This window comes from Vigna umbellata, chromosome 6 (assembly GCF_029865625.1).
Source record: "Vigna umbellata cultivar VRB3 chromosome 6, Vumbellata_1.0, whole genome shotgun sequence".
Lineage (NCBI taxonomy): Eukaryota > Viridiplantae > Streptophyta > Magnoliopsida > Fabales > Fabaceae > Vigna > Vigna umbellata.
The window spans coordinates 22712466-22737799 of NC_142170.1; the positions used below are offsets into that span (position 1 = coordinate 22712466).

Genomic DNA, 25334 nt, shown 5'->3' on the forward strand with positions numbered 1-25334 from the left:
CAAGCCAACACACAGAAATTTTAACGCCGTCTAGTCCAATTAACAACAAGGTTTAAATTGACTCAATTTTACAGAAAAAAGGGACCTAATTGGGATAAAAAAATACGAGGACCTATTTGAGATGATTATGCACAAATAGGAACCTCCGAAATGATTAAACTAAGGCATTTTTATCCATCAATCAAAATACTGCAATAAGCAACTAAAGAAGTTCAAGATGAACAACTGTAAAGAAACCTCAACTTCAATGGCTACAAATTGCTACTTAGACAAGGACGAGGTTGATAAGGGTGTAAACCAAACAATGTACAAAGGTATGTGTTTGTGCAAGATTTCAGTCAGGTCCAAAGAAATCACAACTTATTCTTTTCAAGAGGATAATAAAGTACTTAAGAGCAACTAAAATACTTGGTTTATGGTATCTAAGAGGTGGAAACATATCACTTGTAGGGTATAGTGATTTGGACTTTAGGTGCTATAAAGTTGATAGAAAAAGAACTACCAACATATGTCACTTACTAGGTTGTTCTTTAATCTCTTGGCACTCAAAGAAACAAGCTTGTGTAGCGCTATCCATTACTAAAGTTTAGTATACTGCAACTGGTAGTTGTTGTGCTCAATCAATATGGATAAAAAGCCAATTGGAAGATTATGGTATCTACCTAGATCAAATAATCCTTAAATGTGATAATACTAGTGCTATAAACCTAATTAAAAATCCAATACTTCACTCCAAGACTAAGCATATAGAGATCAGACATCACTTTATAAGGGATCATGTCTGAAAAAGAGAATGTAAGATTGAATACATTGAGACCAACTCATCTTTACTAAACCACTTCCTAAGGATAAATTCTACACCATTAGAAATGAATTAGGCATCCTAGATGTTGCATGCTCATCCTAATTCAATAGAAATTACACGTCTATATCAATATTAACCGATTCTATAATCGATTAATCTTACTAAAATCATATCAAGTTGTAAAATTGCTATTTGTTTTTAATCAATTAGCTCACTTATCTAATCGATTAATACACTTTGATTTACTTAAATGAATTATTTATTCTCTGCTTTAATAAATTATACTATTCTATTAACTGATTATAAACAATCCTCATTATACTCATATTTGTTTAAATTTTGAAACTTTAAAAAGAAAAGGGAAAGCAGATAAACTAACATTGAATATTCAAATTTAAATTTATTAAAACTCATAAACCTTAACCTGCCTTGCATCATCTCTCATACACACCCTAATCCTCTACATCAAGCACTACCACCATGGCCTCATCATCTTCTAAATCCAAAATATTCCAAATGCACTACAAAGAAGACAAGGGCTACTGATCTTGATGGCTATTGGTAACGATGAAGCAGAGAAGAACTTCATTTGCTACTGGAGTATTTTGGTCTCTTTAATTTTCAAAGGACTTTATTACATTTTGTTTTGGTTCACTGGAGTATATATCATAATAGTGTAGAACCTTATATATATAATTTGGTATTATATGTTATATCTAGATAACTATAATAGCAACTTGTACTTTTTTCTTGAATTAACTGTTTTGTATTATTAAAAGTGTGATGAGTCCTATGGTAATTGAATACTATGAGATACAATTACCCTCATTTTCAAGTTATGTATAAATTTAATTCAATATATATGAATACAGTGCAAGTAAGATATGCCATTTATATATATGCATAAAGGAAAATGATATATTATAAAGTTGTAAATAACTCTAATCTTGACTTAGCATTGATGTAACAACTTTACATTTCGTCATTTATAGTTTCAAACAACACTTTTTTATCAAGATAAATTATGAAAGTGACTTTTGAAATTGAAATATAACACAAAACTTTGTAAATATCAAATGTATCTTTTAGGATGTAATGTGACACATTTAAGAAGATAATCCCTAGTACATGATATTAATTGATTCATTCATTTGTCTTTGTAGTTAGTTTTCATTGAATTTTCATATTCCCTTTCCCAAACCTCCTTTGACCATTGCCATGGTTAATAGTGAATTTAATAGATATTTTATTGAAATGTAGAACAATTGAGATTAAATAATTTAATTTACTAAATTTAATAATTTAAAAATTAAAAATTTTATTCTTTTAAAATAATTATAAGTGCTTTATTTAAATTATAGCAATATTAAATAGTCTTAAATGTTAAATGTGTTTTGAAAAAAACAATCATGTTTGATGTAAGAACCTATTTAATAATGTAAAAGTATTAAATAAAAGTTATATAAATAATAATCACTAAGTACGTGAGATAGAAATATAACAACTATATACAATAATGCATAAAGAAAACTATGAAACTAGAATATTCAAAAGAAAAATGTTTATATACAATAGAACAAACTGTAACTATGTTGTTGCCTCCCCTCACCTTGCACTAAATCAACTGGAACATCTTCTTCTGCTTCCACCATTAAGGTGATTATTGCAAAACAAAAGAAATAAACAAACAAACAAATAGAGAAGAAAGTGTAAACTAATGTACCAAGAATAGTTTTCATAAATAAATATAAACATCATACAACACTCATTCATAAAACAACGTTATCACACGTAATGACTCATTCTAGACTTAAAAAATCTAGATAAAGCATTGATGTGAAATCTTGGGAGGTCATGCACATGTGGTGGCCTCTACTGCTCTATAGAGCCATTGGCAATGAGTTTCATCCTACCACACTCAATGTTAGTCCGTTAACGCCTTAGGTCAAGGTAAAGCCTTTAAACTAGGACCTTTTGCTCCTTTCACCACATACCTCACCCTTCTCTACTTGAGATTGAATGATTATTAGAGAATTACGATAACCTCCAACATTTGGACTCCTAGATCAATACTTACTCTACTAAAATACCACCATAAAATCTCTCTATAAGATCTATGGAATTACGCCAAACACATGTGCCATGCACATAACCAATAAAAAACTCATCATAACCATCATATTATACATGAATAAATTCCACACACACTCACTATCATGTTATCAATCCATGAAGCATCACCATTTCTATAATAAACGTACATATAACTCATGGTAAACTACTTGAAACAATCAAAGGATTAGAAATTCACCAAAAACATACATTGGCGCTTAGAGTGACACTTAGTGCAAGACTTCTCGTAGAAGGTGATGCTCAGCGGCACATTCCTAACACTCATTGCTCAACATTTCACAAAGGGTGACACTTAATGGCAGTTCTAACGATCAACGACATTCTTCTCGCAAAATGCCTCATCCAACGACACAACTCTGTCGCTCAACAATCTTGAATTAAAGTTCTAGACCTAAAGTGGTAACTAGTGCTCAACAGTAACTTGTTACCGCTCAACGCCATACCATTCACACTTTCAAAAAGTTTTCGATGATTCAAAATTTGTCTGTAATAGTACAATTTAAACATTTATTGGTAAAATTTTAAATTTGTTGATAATTACTAAAGGAAACATTTGTCGATAATTATCGAAGGAAAAATCTATTAGTAAATTCCGTCAATACCCTTCTTCTTCTTTCTTTTAGCTTTCTCAATCTACAAAAAATCAACACATTACAAATGAAAGGGATAACTCATCTTCAATCTAGTTGAATCCTTCATCACAAACTTTGATAAAATTTTAGGGAAAAACTTGTTAGGGGTCATGCCAATCCAGTCATCGACGTTGATAGTGGAGACTCTTCTTCCAAGCAACATACATGCGACAGCAGAGCGCGTACAACGTTGGTGCCCTCATCGTAGTAGTTGGCTAATCTAGAGTTCACGGTAGTCACTCCGTGGAGGCGAGACAACTCTTTGTCACGGTAGGTTGCCTTTTCTAAAGTCATAGTGAGTGTGGCTTCTGGTGTATCTCTCTACATTGATGGTTTTAAGAGTTGGGCGTGATGGGTTCTACTACATCTCGTTAAATTGAGTATGTAGTGGTTTCTATGGTGGCTCGTAGGAGAATGAGAAAGGGGAGTTCAGTTTTCTAGTGCGTGGCTCGCGAAGAGTGAGATAGTGGGCGAGAAATTTTCCACTCTTGTCATCGACAAATTTTACTAACAAAAAAATTCATATAAATTTCATTTATTGATAAATTTTACTAACAAAAAAACTGTCAGTAAATGAAATATGTATTACCAATGAATTTTAACTGACAAAATAAATTCATTGATAAAATCCGTCGATAATTCAAATTTACTAATAATTTATTTTCATTGGTAATTGCATGGAATTTGGTAGTGATGTATTGTACATGTTCAGGTAACCTTATGGCTGAATACAAATTTGCTTACTAGGTAGATATGTATTCGGTCAAAGAACATATCAACATCATCAAGATCAACTAGAAATGATAACCTACCACTGAGATGATGGAGAAAGGATTAGGCCAAGGTTAACCGGTGATTAGGTCACATGGTCCAAACCCTTCCAGCAAGGCCCGTGAACAATAATATAAATAGTATGTCCTACGAGATACATCAATTACGTTCATTAATTACTATATTTATTGTTTATTGATGTGCTAGACCGACTTGGGTGTTAGAGTGTCTTCTACAAATGCAACCCCTACCTAGCTTAAGGGAAACAAGTAACCAAAAGAAAGACGAGTAACTTAGAAATTGAAGATTTAAACATTAGTAAAAAAGAAGCTTTTTAACGCGCTATGTATGCCTTTGTTTTACTGAAACTGAAGTGTATAAAAGCGCGGTGGCATTTTTGTAGTTTTAGAGAACTTATATACCTAGGTTTATAGGAAACTGAAGCGTAAAACGTCTACTGCCTCGATTAAGTCAGAAACGGAGGCATAAAGTGGTACCAGCGCGCACTTAAATCACGTGATAGAAGCTAACATAATTTTTGAATAAGGTCTACTACTTCGGGTATCAGTAGAACCAAAGCACAAAAGCTTTCCAGCATCTGTTACGCGCCAACCGAGGCATATAACGCGTATATGTTTTCAAATTTTAATTATTTTCTGACACTTTAGGCATTGGGTATGCTTGAAACGGAGGCAGTATGTCTCTATTACCTCAGGTAAACCTGTAACCGAGGTAGTATAGCATTTTATAACCTCATAGATCTCTTTGCTTTCATGGTACCATTCTCATTGTTCCTCTTCTTCTCTCTCGCTCAAATCTCCTTCTCACTGTTCCTCTTCTTCTCTCTCGCTCAAATCTTCTTCTCACTGTTACCCTAAAATAGCCACCACTCCGCCTCTCCGTCGCCACCATTCCGCCGCTCTGTCGCCACCACTCTTCCGCTGTTCTCGAGCAAGATTCAGCCTCACATTGCCTCCCGTTGCGTCGTCCCCTGCTTCTCGCGCAACCGCTTCGCTGCCTCGCCGTCACGCTGCCTCCTCATCGTCGCCGGCATGCTGCCTTGACACCATTGTCGTCGCGCTCCCTCGCAGCGCCTCTGCCTTCGTCGACGCAACCTAAAACCTAGGCAAAGGGAAGGTTCTGCATCCAACCTCTCCTTCAATGTCGTCGCTCTGTTATCGCCACCCAAAGCCCATGGCTGCATCCAACCTACTCTCGCGAAAGCCTATTCCTCCGTCTCCGCCCCCAAAGCCCATGGCCGCATCCTCATCTTGACCCGTCCCACCCCCAAACCCGTCACGCCTCCTACCCTACAACCCCAACCCCAACCCCACCACCAATCGCCACCCAATCCGATCCATCAAACCCAGGACCAGTCGGAACCGCCACTTGACGCGATCTCACTCCGCAACCGGGCGCGATCTCGCTCCGCCCCCTCAATCGAACTGGCACCGCTTCCTCAGAGAGAAAAGCCAAAAAAAAGTAACCACTCTACTGCCTCGGTTCAGAAGGAACCAAGGCGAAAAGTCCTTTAAAAAAAAGAAAAAAAACCTATTGATTCGGTTAACTGTGAACTGAGGCAAAATCTTACCCTTTTTTTGCCTTTATGAACCGATATCATAATCATAAAGTAAGATGTGTTATTTATCCCACATATCCTTCTATTATTAGACTCTTTATAGGATTTTAAATAGAAAAAACAAGTGAAAAGTTTGTGATTAATTTTATTGATGAAAGAAATAATGAGTAAGTTAATGTAATGAATGGGTATGAATCGAAATTGAAAGATGAAATAAAATTAATTTGATGTAGAAAAATCATTTTAAAAATTTAAATGAATTTCAAATAAATTTCAGTAAAATTTAAAATATTATCACAAATTTCAATAAATAAAAAAGTATATTTTAGGGTAAAAATATTAAAACAGTTATTATATAATCTTAATAAATATGTATTATATAAATTTAAATTATTTAATTTAATTTAATACACATAAATTTGTTAATTAGTCAATAACGAAATTTGGTATATATGATTTTCAAGTAGTTAGCTAGTAACTTTCCATGAAGTCAAAATCAAAGGCAATTAAAAGCTATACCTTTTGGCTTTCCATTTCAATAATTAGCTCTGTCCATTTTAATATATACGCGTTATTTCTCAGAATGTGAAGTTGAAGAAAAAGATAAGGTATATGTATGATCGAAAGTTCTTGGTATTTTCGTGGTTCGAAAGTCTCATACCGTTGACTTGGGAAAGATGGAATAATTCCAAATTTATACAGCAAAGACGCATGTACGTTAATGTGATAATATAGAGATTTATAGTGAAAAGATAGATATGGCTAGACACTTTTCAAATGGAGGTGAAGAAGGTTTGATGCTTCATTCTGGACCTATATTTTTGTTTCTCATGATTATTGCTTCTCTTTCTATCATTTCAGTCATCATATTTGCTTGTGGAGACGACAACAAAAGTACCAAGGGTAACACTCAGGCCGCTGGATGTGGTGCTGGATGTGGCGGTGGATGCGGCGGTGGATGCGGCGGTTAATAGTAAGGAATAATATACAAAATGCGTGAAGTTTGGCTTGGAGTTTCTCTTTGTTGAGGTAGAAATAATTGTATTAGTTAAGATGTAAAAGAAGTTTGTGTTTGAATAATAATACTCTTCAATTTTAGTATTTTTCTACAAATTTAGTGTACCTCTGTATCTCTGTATCTTTAAGGAAGCCACATCTTTTTTTTATAATCTAAATTATTTTCCTGTGTCTATCATTCCATATGAATTTTTCAAACACTTTATGAGTTTAAAGAAAAATTATGCCTTCTTTATCAATTTAGGAAGAAAATTTGAAAGTGTTGCAAGCTTTTTATTAAGATGAACTTCTTTGAAGTTGTGGAGATAGTCGTGATTGGCCTATATAACCCACATTGTGATTATAAAGCTAAGGATTTTTTCTCTTCTATTACTGAGAATAAGTTGTCCATATGTAGGCGCGTATTATGTTGCCTAACCCTCAGAAGAAAAAAAAAAAAAACTTTTTCCAAGTGGTGAGAAGGTCTTCAACCTTAACCTCTCCTTCCCATGAGCTACACATATCATCGCTTAAGATTTTGATAGATATCGCTTGGACAATATTCATTCTGCGACCACCCTTTATCAAAAAACAAAAAAAATTAAATAATTTCGAATACATTACAAACTTGCATTCTAATGATTCAGATTTTTACATTGAATTTCCACTCCTCAAATTACTAATAACAACTATGTAAGGATTGTTGTACGTGTGCTGTATTGATTTGTAAAGAATAACAAGCGTATAATATACAAAATATCTAAATCCTACAATTTAAGAGACAATATATCAATTCTTTAAGACAGAATCAATTATGCATAAGCTAAATTGCAATTAAATAAATTATATCCTATAAGTAAAGTCTAGAGGGTACTTACCTCCTTCATAGAAGGAATGTTAGTAGAACTTCATCGGAATGTTATTTTTTCCCTTTTCAATCCTACTAAGATAGTCAACTACTAAATTATGTGTCCCACTTTTGTTCTGAATAAGAGTCAACTTGTCTTTCTCATTCTTGACCATTGTGATTCCGTATTTCTTGGAAACCACATGTACAGGGCTCATCCAAGTGCTATCAGAATTGGGGTATATAATACCTATTTGTAGCAACTTGGTGTCCTCTTTCTTTACAACCTCCATCAGTTTAGGATTTAGTCTTCTTTGAGGTTGTCTCACTAGTTTAGCATCCTCCTCCAAAAGTATTCTATGCATGCAAAAATAAGGGCTAATATCAGGAATATCTACTAAAGTCCAGCCTATTGCTTTCTTGTGATCTCTGATAACCTGTAATAGCTGTTTTTCCTGCTCATCAGTAAGTAATGTAGATATAATAATAGGGAGTTTCTCATCCTTCTCAAGATAAGCATATTTCAAATGAGATGGTAAGGGTTTCGACTCCAAAATGGGTGGTTGTACCGTAGATGGCAACATTTTACTGCTTAAGGTAATCTCAGCCACCTCAACATCACACTTGGACGCCTAAGAGGTATCATATATTGACACCACGTCCTTAATATCACCTACTTTACATATTTCTTTGTCGTCCAAAGTTAGGCACGACATATTTGAAAAAGAATAGTCCAAAGATGGAGAAAAAGTTGAAAAAAGTCAAAGAAACTACAAGAAAAATTGTTTACAACATCACTTAATAAATCAATACAAAACAGAGAATGCTTTTCAATTGGGTGCTTCATGGCTTCCAATACGTTAAAATGCACCTTCTCGTCTCCTATCTCCATGGTCAATGTCCTTGCATGCACATCTATCTTGGTTCGTGTTGTCATCATGAAAGGTCTTCCTAAGATAATAGTTGTTGGACAGATTCCTTCATCATCCTTCATATCCAAAATATAGAAATCTGCAGGAAAAATTAACTTGTCTACTTAGACAAGCACATCCTCAAGCACACCTGCAAAGTTAACTGTGTTATGGTTGGCCAGTTGAATGACCACACCAGAAGTCTTAAGAGGTCCCAGAGATAGAAAAGTAAACACTGATAAAGGCATTATATTTATAAAAACCCCTAAATCTAGCATGACATTGTTAAACTTTGAATTTCCAATAACACAAGGAACAGAAAACATACTTGGATCCTTGCATTTTCGCAGTATTTCAATATGCTTATTAATCAAGCTTGACACATTTCTTCCCAAATTCACAACCTCATTATCCCTATTATGCCTTTTATTTGTGCAAAGTTCTTTAAAAAACTTGGCGTATTTAGGGATTTGTTTAATAACATTTAGCAAGGGAATATTGATCTCCATCTTTTTGAAAGTATTTAAAATTTGTTGGTCTAATTCCTCCATTTGTTTTGTTTCTCGGCTTCAACCGATTTGGATATGGAGGAGGTGGAGAACAAGATGAAGAAGAATTTTTAGAAGTAGAGTTAAAGGATACTAACCTGGATTTTTGAGTGGTAGTCTCAGTTGATGGTTCACTTGGTCCTTTATTCTCATCAACTTGTGTGTCTTCTTTCTCCTTATCTTCATCCTCTTGGGCTCCCTCAAAGCCTTGTACTTGCTTACCCGTTCTTAGAGTAATAGCAGTTACATTTCGCGGGTTGATCATTGTTTGTACAGACAGTTTATTTGATTCCTTAGCCTCTAACTTATCCACCCTCTAAGTCAACTCTACAATTGATTTCTTGATTTCTGAATTTTGTTCAAATATTGTCTTCATGAAATCTTGTAGTGGCATTTCAAGTTGAGATTGTTTCCTTTGTTGAGGTGGAACATAAGGTTGCATGTTCTGTTGATACCTATTAAAGGATGAGTCATTATAATTCTGGTATGGTCTATTTCCTCCAAACATGTTTGCAGCAAAAGCTTAAGATGAGTTTTCCACAGTGGTTTTCACCAAGCTAGGGCATTCATGAGTATAATGTTCTGTTGAGATGCAAATTCCACATTTCTTTGCAATTTGTGGAGTTGAAGTTTTAAACAAGCTTGCAATCTCATCGAGTTTGCTCTCTAGCTTATTTAATCTTTCATCTATCTTCTTTCCATCAATTGAACCATTTTCAATTTCATGCACTCCCTTCAACAAAGTCACTGAATTTTCTCTTGTTCCATACTATTGATTGTCCACTGCCTTTCGTTCTATTAGACTTATACCATCTTCTAGTGACCTGTCTAAGAAAGATCCTCCGCTTGCAGCATCTGCCCATGATCTATCAGTTGGACTTTTGCCTTCATAAAAGCTTAGAATGAAATCTTCCATTTGGAGTTGAGGGCATGAAGCACATAGTTTCTTGAATCTTTTCCAATATTCACTAAGATTTTCTCTATCTCTTTGTCTTATATCTTGAATTTCTCTATGAATGGCAGATAATTTGGATGTAGGGAAATACTTTTCAAGAAGGAGTCTTTCAATAGTTTCCCAATTAGTAATCCCTGCAGAGAGATAATACCACCAATCTTGAGCTGGTCCTTGAAGAGTAAAAGGAAAAGCTCACATTTTAAGGCTCTCTATTGTGATCCTTGGAGATCTAAAATTTTCACACAACATGTGCAATTGTCTCAAGTGCTTGTGTGGATTCTCCCTTGATAACCCATTGAACTTTGGTAAGGCATTTAATAGGCCAGGTCTCAACTCCTACTCCTCATTAGGGTATTCAATGTTACTTCGAATAATTGTATTGTGAGAGGTGGCTAGCTGTCTGATAGTTCTTTGTGCCATTATGTTTAGGATAAGATCAGGTAAAAGATTATATGGTATATTTATGACTGGAGATAATGAAGGTGGTATGGATTCAAATGTAGGAAGTGTTATCTGTTCTTGACTTCTCTTTTTTTTCCTTTATTCTTGCTTTAGAGAAAGATTTCAAATAAGAGATAAGAGAGACTTTGTTTGGATCCACTTCCAGGAAAGAGAGGTGTGTTATAATGGACAACTTAAGTACCAAGTGTTTCCTAGCCAGAGTATATTCAAACTAGCCTTAAGTATTTCTCAAGAGAAATTCTTAATTAAAACAAGAACAAATATTTTTCTAACAATAAGAATAACTAAAGGCTAGGAAATAACTCAAAGTAAATTAAATGTATTTGCGTTAAATAAAAAAAATGAATAAAGATAAAAATAAAAAATAAAAATAAGAATCAAAATATTCAAAATACTAACCATATTCTCTTAGCAACAGCGCCAAATTTGATACGCTATCGTTGAAGCTATCAAATTAATACTACTTTTCAAGGCAATTTCAGTATTGCCAAGTCAGTAGTCAAGAAAGTAGATAGGGTTAAAGTAACCCTGAATCGTCTCCCAACGAATACGAAATTGTTTTTCAATATTTGAATCTTATGAATGAATGCAATGCTCAAGAATAAAAGTGAAAAGTTATGCTAATGGAGTTAATGTTTGAAGAACAAAGAGGAAACTTAGAAACAATTATGATGAAATAGGCTAATTCCACTACTTTTCCAAGATAGATTCATCATCAGTTATCCATAGATCATTGTTCAATTGATTATTCTTCAAGTTTCAAATTATTTAAACTACATTCTTAATTAATTTGAGGGCGATCATGCAATTAACCAAACTAGATTCTCAATCAAATGCAAGACCTTTCTAGATTATTCACAATGAATTCAACCAAAGTACATTCTCAATCAAATCCTATTGTGTTTAATCATGTCTATTCTTAAATCTCCTAACCAAATTGAAAACTAATTAATAAAAGTAAATTCTTAATTAATTATAGTTGAAATTATTACCACCAATCAAAGTACATTCTCAATTGATAGAAAAAACTCGTTTAATCATATGAAAGTTCCTAAATTTAATCAAAGTAGATTCTCAATCAAACCCAGAAACCCTTGAACTCATATGATTAATATGCATGTAGATTCAAACACCTTATGATGAAAAAATCATTACTTTTAATATGATTGAGAGGTGAAAGACATAGAAGAAGCATAACTCAAATCAATAATCAAAAGAAACAATTGCATTAATTCAACTTAACCTCAGAATCCATAATGAAATTACAGTGGAAAAGCTCTAGGAGCTTAGTCCTCCATGAATGGAGTAGAATACATGATGAAATAAAAGTCAGAGGAGTGGTTGATGATGGCTTCCAGTGCAGGAGTCTGAGAATGAATGAGTTGTGTCTCCTTTGGGTCTCTTTATGTAGGCTTGATTGAGCTTGGACTTTGAATCTTCTGTTGATAAGATCTTTTATCTTATATCTAATATCTTTCAAATATTCAACATATTTAATAAGTTTTTTAGAATATTTGATAATATCTTTTCTAGATTCAAAAAGATTTGGCAACTATTATCTTTTGATTTTTATTGATATAGTTAAATAAGGAAATTATTTAACAATATCAAATAAAATATCTTAAGATATATTTTCTCCAAATTATCTTTTAAAATAAACTTGCCCAAAATTACATTTCAACCCTTTTTATTTTATTCAAAATTGCACAGAAGTCTTGAAATTTCCTTTAATTGCACTTTAGCCTTTTCCTTTTTTTCAGAATTGTAATTCAAACTTTAATTTTAGCTGCATCAACAAACATTAAACTATCAAAAATAATTTATGCAACTAAAATCACATTTTAAGCATCTTTAATTCTCAAACCCGATAAAGTCAATCATCACAAATCTTATTTTAAATCAATCATTTAAGCACAAGAATCTCATCAAAAATTTGAATTTTAAACCATAAATGTGGGCATAAATATGCACTCATCAACATGCGATGCGCGTTTCTCATTTAGGGAATAAGGTAGTCTTTTTCTTTTAGCTAATTCACAGTAACCACAAATAGATGGAGTTGATAAGATGGAAGATAAAGACAAAAAACCTCTTTTTCTTAGATGGGACATAGTATCAAAGTGAACATGACCCAAACGATAATGCCACAATTCAAATGATCCTCGTAGCTTATTGCAATTTAAAACAGAAACAAAAGCAGTGTGACCATGCTCTAATACATATAAGTTGTGTTCATGCCTCCCTTTTGCCAGAATTTCCATTGTACCCCTTTGCTTAAGCAGAAAAGATGTGTTAGTAAATATAACATGCACAGAAAAGTGACGAGAAAGTTTACTAATTGAAACAAATTTCTTTTGTAGTATAGGCACAATAAGAGTATAAAGAAGGTTTAAAGTATTGGTCAAATGATGAGATCCAATATGGGAAATAGGGAGAGCATTACCATTTTTAAGTGTGATTACCAAAATAAGGCTTGATTAAGTCTAAATCAGATGAGTTTTTTGTCATGTGCGCTAAAGCTCCAATATCGAGGTACCAATCGGACTTGTTTGAGTTTGATAAGGTGCAAAAATTTGCAAATGATTTAGCAAGGTTGAGAGATTGAGGTAAGGCACCTTCATAGCATTGATGGCAAAATGTGGCATAATGACCTTCTCCCCTGCAGATTTGGCAATGAATAGGACGACATCCTCTATTGTGACCACCCCGATCTGAGTTTTGGTGACCACGACTTGTTTTTCCATTTGAGGAAGAACGCGACCCCGATTGAAAGTGTTGATCGGATGATTGGGAGGGACGTTGAGTAATGGAATAAAAAGCATCTTGAGAATGAGTAGATTCAACGACATGTAAATACATTTCAAAGCTCCCAACAGTAGAAAGAAGATCACGAAAAGTAACCATTGGTTGCATGGCTAATTGGGATGCACCAAAGCTAGTGAAAGTGGGACCTAAACCCCGTAGAAACTAGTGTAGTTTATCTAAATCCTCAATTAGTCTGCCCATAAGGCTAAGTTGATCACATAAGCCTCGAAATGATTTGGAAAAATCCCTAACAATGGATGAGCCTTTTGTGAGGTGCAACAGCTGATCTCTTATCCCAATTTCTCATTGGTTAGAGTCACCACCGTAAAGGGATTCAAGAGTAGTCCAGATCTACTTTGTTGTGTCATAATATAGTACCTCAACTAGAGTATCTTCAGTAAGAGAGGCCTGAAGGAGACTTACACGTCTTTGATCTTGTTGTTTCCAAGTGATAAATGTTGAATTAGCAATCGTCAAAGATCCATCAGTAGCAGGTAATTTCGCAGGAGGAGCTATGAATGAGCCATCGATATGACCATAGAGGGCATGTCCTTCGAGAAGAGGAAGGATTTGACGACGCCAGAGAATGAAATTGGTTAGGGTAAGGCGTATGTTTAGCATGTGGATCATGGTGTTAAATGAAAAAGCACCTTCAGAGGAAGGAACAGTATTAGCCATGGGAAGAAAAGAAAAAAAAGGAAGGGTGATGAAGGATCGAGGTTAGGTTGATACCATGTAAGGATTTGTGCAGATATGTTATATTGATTTGGAAAGAATAACAAGCGTATAATATATAGGCTATACAAAGTATGTGGATCCTACAATTTAAGAGAGAATATATCAATTCTTTAAGACAGAATCAGTTATGCAAAAGTTAAATAAGGTAAATTGCAATCAAATATATTATATCCTATCACATATTTTTTGATCCATACTAAATCATATTCAAAGACATGCATAAAACCTTTTCTATGCACATATTTATCCAACATTCCAATCAAAATTTGTTTCAGATATCTAAACAACCAAATTTAACCTGAGGTTATTTATCTCAAAATCACCTTGAGATGATCTATATCTTGTTACACTCGAATCTATTTGAGTTTGACCTAACCTTATTTTAATTGGTATCAATGTTACCTTGGTTCAACATAAATTGACTGAACGTGGAGCAAGGTCAACTTGATTCAACCTAACATGGTCCCAACTTGATGTGGTAACAATGTTTGAGTCTAACATAGGCCAACTTGACTTAGCCTGACCTGACCTAGCCCATCTTGATTGCATCAAAGCCTCACTCAACTTATACTTGGCTAGACTAGGCTCAATCTGGGTTCGTCCTGACTAGACTCACCCAAACTTAGGCCTAGACTAATTAACTTTATTGAATGTGGGTCTGCCTCGACTTTGATTAACCTAAACCTTGGTTATATTGGCTTGACCTGGGCTCGGGTCATCTTGGCTCGATTTTGACCAAAAACAAGTCCAACATGACTTAGTTCAACCTAACCTAGTTTGTCTCAATCTCACCTCAACTTGATTCACTATGTACTGGTCGAACTCATCTTAATTTGGGTTTGGCCTAACCTAATATAAACTAGTATTAGCCATGTTTACCATAACACAACTCAACCAAACGTGGGGCTAAGTCAACTATGCTAGACTTGAGCCTTGGCTAACTCAACTCAACTTGGGTCATGGCCAACTCAACGCGATCTAAGATGCCTCTCATTAGATATGGTAATGGTCTCTTAACCTAACACAAGGTCAACTTGAACCAGGCCACCTCGACGATCACACCTAAGCCTGATTGGACCTAGATCTGGCTAGAGTCAGCTCAACTTAGGCATGCCTTAACTAGACTCAATAAAACCTAGACCTAATCGAACTTAATTGAATGTAGGCCTACCTTGAGTCAAGTCGACCTAGGTCGGATCGATTCAATTCGACCTAGATAAAGTTGACTTAGCTTGACTAGGCCGAGTTGATTCTGGTCGACCTGACCAAAGATTGGTCGAACTTAGTTGGGTATGACCCTGACCTAATCTAGGCTTGATGTCTCAATCGAACACAGGCTCAACTCAACATACTTGACCTAATTTATATCTTGGTCCTAATGGAGCTAACTTAACCTGGACCTAGCCAAACTTAACTCGACATAGGCCTTGTTTAACTCGGTTGAATGTTCTTTTTTCTCAACTTGGTTCCACTTGAGCCTGAGTTGAGATGTATCGACATAAGCCAGATTGACTAAGCTCAACCTTTGTTTGGAGCTCGGCTTGATCTAGGTCCGTATGACTCAACTAAACTTGGACCTTATTTCTTCAATTTGATTAATCCGTGTAATTCTTTAATGTTAGTCTTTGAGTCTTCAATTTTTTCTTGTTGATGGTCTTCATAATATCTTTTTCCTTTATTGAATGCACATGAGCTTGATTTGAATTTTATTCTTTCTTCAACATTCAACTTTTATCATGTTTAAGGAAACTTTGTGTAACATTGTATCGTAATTGTATCATTAAAGTAATGATCTTTTCTAATTGTAATTGATCAACAATTTTATCATCAGTAAAATAAATTGTTTCCATATATTCATATGAGTTGACCATTGATTCAAAAAAATTCTTGTTCTAGAGTATAATTATCATGAAATGATTCTTAACGTTATGTCTCATTTAAATAAATCTTGGTTTCAAATGGTTAGATAAAAATATTAATTCAAATAATTCATCAGTGATTAAAGAAATGAAATGATCGAAGGGACCTTCCTAGAATATGATTGGGGAAGTTCAAGTTAACGCATCGATGAAGGGGGATGAACTAAACCTACCAGAGATTTCAAGCTATGACTAGGTTTCCCATGAAGGTCGTGAGTACAACACTCAGTTTTGATGGGGCAATGATCTAGAGGATTTAGCCGATCGGGTTTATATAATCGTTGATAATATCGAGGATTACGTTGTGAATCTCCAACTTTGGAAAGGGAATGAATGGGTGCACCACGGTTGGGAAGATTCTAAGCTAGACTTCTTTTTGTGTACGCTTATTTCTTCACTGGCTTGTTCATGCGAATCTCGTTCGATGACTTTCAAACAGAGGTTTTGCAGGTGTTAAACATCATACCCACCCCGCTTCACCCAAACGCTTGAGCGGTCATTCAAGCATTTCAGACTTTATGTAAGGTGTTATGTTTGACTCCTACACCTTCTTTATTTAATAAGTGAATCCAACAAGTGGCTCTTTCAACTATTTGTCGCTTTGTATAAGGGATTCAAGTGTAGGTACTTTAAAGTTGCTATTAAGACTTTGGATCCTAAATATTGTTTCAATGAGAACGATCGGCCAAAATTCCCAATTTACTAAACTAGAAACCTACATGGTTGATCTCCTCGTGTGATACACTGGTGACTCTTGTGGAGCAGTCTCAACATAAAGTATTAGAGGAACTCCCTCATCGACTACTGACCAAGGCACTCCTAAAATGTTATAAGTGTCACAACGTTTGCAAGGAGGTTGTTTGTAAGTAGTTTGTTAACCCCTTTGTCAATTAATGAATTAGAAAAATCTTAGTTTCCTCCCAATGCATATAGGAAGCCAACCAATGTATTAATCCAAGGAAGTGTAAATCACTTTGTATCTAAATTTGAGTATATGATCACCCTTAAATTAAACAAAAAGTGGCAGAATAAAATGAATACACAATATACTCTAAAATGATGCAAAAATGTTGTTGAGAACATGCAAAAACAACAAAACCCAAGTCACTCTTAGTACCAAGTTCCAAAACAATTAATTCAAGGCAAAATTTCAATGATTTCTTCATATTTGCTTAAGGGTTTTAAAATCGTATATGAATATGATAAACTAATAACAAACATGACATCAATGATTTATGCGTCCTAGGTTGTTCTAATTTTATTCTTAAATGTGAAATTTAAAACTGTTTGATGAAATGCCTCAATGAAAGCCTAGGTTTCATCAAGTGTTTTGATGAAATCGATAAATTAGCCAGCCTAATAATTATGTGATGTAAATGGCCTAATAATTATGTTATGTAAATGACCTAAACATATTTCTATGTGATAAAATATAATGAATGAATGCTCAAATTGAATCAAAAACTCATAATACAAAATACTAGCTGAATCAAATTTAACAGTAAAGACAACTAAATGATTTTTTACAACAACTATCATCATGAAATTGTGTGGGTTCGATGCAATAATAATGATTGGACTAAGTTTCTACATGCCTAAGGGTATGAAATATGATGCAAACACAAAATCAAATATGCAGAAAATGAAAAACCATTAATTAAACCAAAGTTGTCAGCAAAATAATTCACTATTAGTTTTGACATCTTGATGCATACCCCCTAGCCACGGTCAAGCACATTCAAAAATAGTTGGAGTCATTTGTGAAATATGGGCCTAGACTCTCTCTTGGGCCATCTCTAGCCATCATCAATCTTCTAGTAGGGTCAGAATAATTTTAGGCTTTGTATTTTGGGTCAAGTAGTCTAAGATTTATTTGGGCTTTGTATTGTGGGCATAGTGGTATAAGATTTAATTTAGGCCTTGTATTTTGGGCCAAGTAGAATAAGGCTTTGACCAACAAAGTCAACAAAGGGTCAAGGCCTAATGTTAACCAAGGTGGGATGTCCACACCATAAGTTGACCAAGGGGTCAACATTTTTAGCTAGCTTGGTAGACAAGAGAGAATGAATGACCTTGACAAGTGTCACCCTCCTATTGGATTGTTTTCCTCCTAGTTAGTGGCCACATGTCACTCTAGGAATGGAGATTATTTTCTATAGGTAGTGACCACATGTCACATCTCATTTGAGAGGATTTTCACCACTTGTCTTCTTATTGGAGATAATTTCTCCTTACTTCCAAGCTAGCCAAGGTGACTGTTTTAGGTTAGTTTCTGCCCATTTTGAGACACCTTAGCCTATAAATAGATGTGTCTCTCCTTCATGTAATTACCTTTGAAATAGAGTATTGTTATGCTGTCAAATTTGAGTCATACTATTCTTATTAGGTCACCCTAGGCTAGAGCACCTCCATGGTAAACCCTAGGTTACCCTATGGCTTCCTCTAGTCACCTTCCTCCAAGAGTTAGTCCAACCTCTCTTAGAGCATTACAAACACCACACCTCCATCATTCATAAACACCAAAAAATTGTCAGCTTAGCTCTCATTTCCACCAACTTCCACAAGCACTCACGCTTCATCCACTAGTACAAAATGTGCTTTTAAACTCGCACAATAGACCTCTCTTTACACCAAACCGCTGTCTATTCAGACACGGTGGCAATTTTGTAATTAACGAGACCTTATAGGCCTCAGTTCAAACTAGACCGATGCCAAAAAGGGCTACCACTTCGGTTGTGAAAGCAACTGGTGCCTAATTAGCGGTTTCTGACACGGTTTCTGACGCGGTTAAGAGAAACCCGAGGTGGAAGGGGTATACTGCATCGGTTGGTAGGAAGGACCGAGGCATATAAACCTCTACTACCTCAGGCCCAAGAAGGACCAAGGCATATAAGCCTCTTATTTCCCCAAAAGTTTTCCCCAAATTGAACGAAAACCTAGCTCCCTCGCTCTCGCCTCCCCCCTCGCTCTCGCCTCCCTCGCTCTCGCCTCCCTCCCCTCGCTCTCCCCTCCCTTCGTTGTCGCCTCCCTCCCCTCGCTCTCGCCTCCCCTCGCTCTCTCGCTGGCTTGCTCTCGCTCCGTCGCTCTCTCGTTGGCTCGCTCTCTCGCTCCGTCGCTCTCTCGGTCTCGCTCTCTCGCTCCGTCGCTCTCTCGGTCTCGCTCTGAAGACTACTGCTCCAAAATCTCCTGCGAGTGCGTCGCCTCTGGAGGGAAGAGCAAGCGGTGATGGTGCGTCAATGGTGGCGGCGGTGATAGTGGTGGTGGTGGTGGTCAGATTAGGGTTTTTCTGATGTTGATGGTGGTGGTGCGAATTAGGGTTTGATGACGGCGGAGGAGAAGGAGAAGCGGCGGAGGCAAATGCGGAGGGTGGAGGAACGATGCTCATGAGCGCCGCTTCGGGTAGCTGCTTCGGGTTTCAGGCAGCTGTGACCGTCGCTGGAGAGCTTTTGACCGTAGCTGCTTCGGGTTTTGCATTTGGTTTCAGTAGAGTTTTGCATCAGTAGAGTTTTGTATTTTGTTGAATTGAATCTGAGAATGATCTTTTGAATCTGAGATTTTGTTTTGATTTGTTGAATTGAATCTGAGAATCATCTTTTGAATCTGAGATTTTGTTTTGATTTATTTTACTTGCTTCCTTTGTACGTTTATTTGGTCTGGTTAGCCATTCACGCATGATCAAGTTCATTGGAGGTGCTGTTAACTTTGTCAAGGAGACCCACTCCGAGGCACCAAAATTAAATTTATATGACTGGCTAAAGAAGAAAGGAAAAAAAATAAAAAAAGGACCCTACTGCCTCGGTTCAGCCTCCAATCGAGGCAGTAGAGGGAGAGGAACAATTTCGGTTCTAATAACCGAGGCCGAGGCATAAAGTCTACCACTTTTTACCTCGCCTGAATATGCCTCGGTTCAGGAACCGGTGCCTATCAGCGAAAATAACCGCTGCCATTTCCCTTAACTGTACTAGTGATCATTCACCCTTCACCATGGTTTTCTTTTTTAAGTTTAGTCCAACCTAACTAAGGAGATTGTCAAAAACTCAGAATTCACAAAATCACTGGCTGAATCAAATTTTACAGTAAAGACAATTAAATGATTTTTTACAACAGCTATGATCATGCAATTATGTGGGTTCGATGCAATACTAATGATTGTACTAAGTCTCTGTACGCCGAAGGGTATGAATATGATGCAAACATTAATCAAATATGCAAAAAAAAAAATGAAAAACCATTAATTAAACGAAAGTTGGCAGCAAAGTTATTCACTATTAGTTTTGACATCTTTTAGTCAAGTGCAGTTTTTTGGGTTTTGTAGAATGATATGCATGAACTGATATTTCTACTGTCTGAGCATGTATAATATGACACTAAATGACTCTTAAAACACTAAAATGTCTAAAATTTGAAGCAAATAAAAAATGACTAGTTAAAGATAAATGAATGCAAATAAGCTTCTAAGAATGGGTGAAATTATGCATATGAAAGAGAGAATTGGAATTATTGAACCATGAATGTCATGAGAATGTTTTAATACACTAAAATATTCAAAATGATCATAACTGTCTAGTAAATGTAACATCCCAAAAATACAGTAATAAACCATATAATAGAAATAATTACATTTAATAATATATCAGTTCAGTCTTACACTAAACAACGTACGCTTACGGCCGATCGGCCTTACATAGAACTACAAACTTAACTGCACAAGATAAGCAATATTTGACCGAACGGTTTACAAAACCAACATCGAACGGTCATACAAAACGAAAGAAAAAGGTGATCGAACGACCACCTTACAAAATAACTAAACTACTAACCGAACGTCCTACTGTTCGGTCTTCACTTCTACCTCTACCAAATTTTCTTCCTCCAGCGCCTCTTCCAGCAGCGCGTCTCCTTCTGCTCACATCCACACGAATGATCATTGCAACGACAAGACGAACGTACAATACGAGACAACACAAGGAAAACACAGGGTAAGCTTATGTAATTTAATTCAGTTACAAATCATACAATTCATACCATCAACACACAGATTAAGTTAACAATATGTTTCAAGCAAGGCCTACTACTAGACCGACCGTCCGGACTGTATGAAATCTGTGTAGCTACGACGTTCGTGCACCCGGGTGATGTAGTTGATAAGTGTGAAAAACAGATGTTTTGACACTTATAAATGATCTCAATTTTGTAATTATTCATGTTATTACTCAGTGAAAAGTCGTAAGAGGAAGTAGATTGTGTTGTAAATTATTGTTCAGGAAAAGTTGTACAAAAGTGAATCTGTCAGCCAATTCTCGCATAGCAGAAGCAAAATTCGCAGAGCCAGGAGAATACATTCGCACAGCGCACCACCATTGGTTCGCTGAGCGAATGACATCTGAGAAGAATGAAAAGTTGCAATCCGCACAGCGCACCAGAGGTTGTGCGCTTAGCGAATTTGTGCAGTTGAGTGCTGAATTAATTTTAATTCGCACAGCGAATCTGCTTCTGTGCGCAGAGCGAATGGAGCAGTTATGAGAATTCAACTGTCTCTTAAAAGACGTGCTTTGAAAGATGAAAAAGGAGATCAGACTAGAAAGAATAATTTTTGGAGAACTGCTCTGGAGAAGGAGACCATCAAGAGACCTCTCTGAAGACATCAAGACTGCACATCATGCAAGGAATTGCAGAAATGAGTATGTTTGTGATGTCTATGATAGACTAAACTTTTATTCGTTGGAATTGACTGTAATGGCTGACATTTGATGTAATCTTTCCTGTTCAATATAAGTTGTGTTCATATGCTTTTCTTGTTTACTTTTTATTTTATTTTATGGAAGTAAAATAAAACTTGTTTTTATATTTAAATTGTACTGGGAAGTAAATTTGAGTATTAACGCAAGAAAAGCAACCAGAAGGAAAGAGGCTAGGAATAGTTTCAATTCTCCTGGTCATCAATAACATCGTTCTTAATGCAAAGTTTATGTTTAATTACTTAAGGAATTAATAATTGAACATAATTCTTTAGAACTTGTTTTAAGGAATTAAACCAAGATACTGTGATGTTGATGTTTGAACGCAAGTTATATTGCTCAGAATAGTTACTGTAATGTGGTCATGAAGTCAATTCCAATGAAGCTTTCTTTAAATTTTAATTTCAATTTTAAATTGTCATCTAGTTTGAGACTATTAATTCACTTATATTTTGTTGTTCAAATTGATTTTGATAAATAAATTTTAATTGAATAACGCAACACAAATTCCCTGAGGAGAACGATACTTTACTTATCACTGTATTACTTGTAACGATTTGGTATACTTGCCAAAAAGTTAACAGTAGTAACTGGAATACTATCATCAACTGCCACCCGAGGTTAGTCCTATCTGTCCAAAGTACCCCTAAGGACCAGGACCTCCTGCCGTTCCCACACATGACCTACTCTCCTCTACGTGAGGACGAGTACTCACGGAACATCAGGATGAATCGACAGCTTAGCATTACCACAGTCATACTTTACAATTTCAAATATTCACTCATGAGTCGTTCCTCCCCGGAACGCTTGTTCATATTCCACAACAGTTTATCCATCTCATATACTCTTCATCTCTTATTATCCATCATTTTATTTTCATCTTTAACACCAACTCGACTAACAACAAAAACCAAACGTTCAGTCCCCACTCAAAATGAGGACGAACACTAGGAACGAGACCGAGAAATCTCCCGTTCCAGAATAGAATAAGACTGAAAGGGTTACTTTTAGATTTAAGAATAAATCGAGTACAATTATACAATATATGACGAACATTACTTACAACATGAATCAGTTAAATGAACTGACTCTCGTGAACTACAACCAACACTCAAAGAATACATCAGGTACGGGGACTCTAGGTCGGAGACAATGAAGGTAGATGTGCCAAGACTTCAAAGAACCATATGTAGAATAATTCATATATATATATATATATATATATATATATATATATATATAGAACAAATGTCGGTTAATGACCTAGCACGGTAAAGGAGATTCTACTGAATTTGGACGAACACAGTTTTATCAAGGTTGACCACTTAGAAACGAGTACAAACGCTCGGTATAATACCGAGCGCCACTCTTTACGAGAGCTTGGGGTGGGGCCTATCACTAATTAAACTTATAATAGAAACATTAATAATAATATAATAAGATACGATAGAGACAGTGTTTAGGAAATAACTAAATATACAAATACAAGTTTACGAGATTTTCAGTTCATCACATAACACTCAGCTGCATCTACGATTGGCCGAACGCTTAAACGTAGCACTATTACAAGAAGGCGCTCGTCCTCAACTAGAATTCTTTCCAAATGAAAGAATTCAATTTCAAAGAAGTTTACTAGAAACACCGAACGGTCAAGAACTGTTCAATGCCGAACGTTCAATATCATAAGGGAATTTCATATTTAGAATTCATTTGCATTCAAATTCATTTCCCAGCATATAACTTCATAATTTCATACATTCATATCCTAGCACATTTCATATTACTCATACATCAGCTCATAATCATTATCATATATCAAATAATCAAATATCACAAAGTCATGCTTCATACAACTCACAACACGTCCATGCAGCACAGTAAAAACATACGAATTAAATTGAATAAGCTTCCCTTACCTCTAGTGTGAACGATCCTCCTAGAGGCAGAAGTATGGTTTGTCTGACTAAAATCTCTTCTACCCTTACGTTCCACAACTCTTAAACTAACCAACAGCCAAAACCAAAAGTGGATCAGACAAGATATCAGCATGCAACCGAGACTTGGTTTGCATGTTCTATAGAACGAACGACTAAGGACAAAAGACTTACCATTTTCAGAACTCAGAACTGTTCGGTTCAGAATGAAGCTTATGACACCGAAAACGCTTCTACGGTCTCTGAATGATGATCGGAGAAGAGAAAAGGTGAGTTTTCTTAGAGAGAGGATAGAGTTTCTAGTGGGAAGGAGGAGAAAATGAAAAGTTTAGAGTTTGGGAAGGAGGGTGCATGCAGAAGAGAGTGGGACAGAAGTTTCAGAAACAATCAGAATTCTAAGCGTCCAAACGAGCGTCCGCTCTCCTGCCGACACCTGCCTTCCACTATCTGATTTCAGAATTCTAATTGCTTGACACCTAGCGTCCGCGTAGAGGGGTTTTGGGTGTGTTTTAATGAGGTCTGACATTCCCTCCAACTACAAAAATTTTCGTCCTCGAAAATTAAAAGTTACCCGTAAACAGATGGGGATACAAGTCCCTCATGGCATCCTCCACTTCCCATGTAGAGTCGCCAGTCTTCTCGTCCCAGACCACTTTCACCAAACGGATGGGTTTCCTCTTATAGTACTTGGTGCGACTGTCTTCAACGCGAACTGGTTGCATTCCCAGCGTGCGGTCTTGACGGTGACGAACGTCTTCTAACTCCAGTATGTGAGAAGGGTCAGCTATGTACTTCCGGAGTTGAGAAACATGGAAGACTGGATGAAGATTGGACAGTTGAGGAGGCAAGGATAACTCGTACGCCACTGGTCCGATCTTCCTCAAGATTTGATAAGGTCCGACGAACTTGGGGGATAGCTTCTTTGGACGAACGGCTCTGCCCACTCCAGTGGTTGGATTTAGTCTAAGGAAAACGTGATCTCCTGCAGCGAACTCCAAAGGTCTTCTCCTCTTATCCGCGTAAGACTTCTGCTTGCTCCGCGACGTCTTCAACCTTTCTTGGATCAACTTCACCTTCTCGGTCGTCTGTTGAATGAGCTCAGGTCCAATTAACACCTTCTCTCCTTCTTGAAACCAACATAGTGGCATGCGGCACTTCCTTCCGTAGAGAGCTTCAAAGGGAGCCATTCCAATGCTGGATTGGAAACTGTTGTTGTAGGTGAATTCAACCAAAGGCAAGGCTTCATCCCAATTGCCCATGTGGTCCAACACGCACGTACGCAGCAGATCTTCAAGCGTCTGAATGGTCCTCTCGGATTGACCGTCCGTCTGAGGATGATAGGCCGAACTCATTTGGAGTTTACTACCCAGCTCGCTTTGCAGGGATTGCCAAAACCGAGATGTGAATCTCGTGTCTCGGTCCGAGATGATGCTAGAAGGCACTCCATGCGACCGAACGATTTCTTTGATGTAGAGTTTAGCCAGATTCGTCATAGACATCTTCAGGTTGACAGCTAAAAAGTGAGCGCTCTTCGTCAGTCGATCCACTATCACCCAGATGG

At 36.2% G+C, this 25334-nt stretch overlaps 1 long non-coding RNA gene and 1 pseudogene across 1 annotated transcript; one reads left to right on the forward strand and one right to left on the reverse strand.

Moving 5' to 3' along the window:
• LOC148197002 (uncharacterized) overlaps positions 1 to 3864 on the reverse strand; it is a 4736-nt pseudogene extending 872 nt beyond the window's left edge.
• Positions 3865 to 6493: 2629 nt separating this feature from the next.
• LOC148197003 (uncharacterized) lies at positions 6494 to 7110 on the forward strand. The gene is made up of 2 exons (XR_015780402.1): positions 6494 to 6633; positions 6782 to 7110. It is a non-coding gene; the product is annotated as an uncharacterized LOC148197003 (long non-coding RNA).
• Positions 7111 to 25334: the final 18224 nt, after the last annotated feature.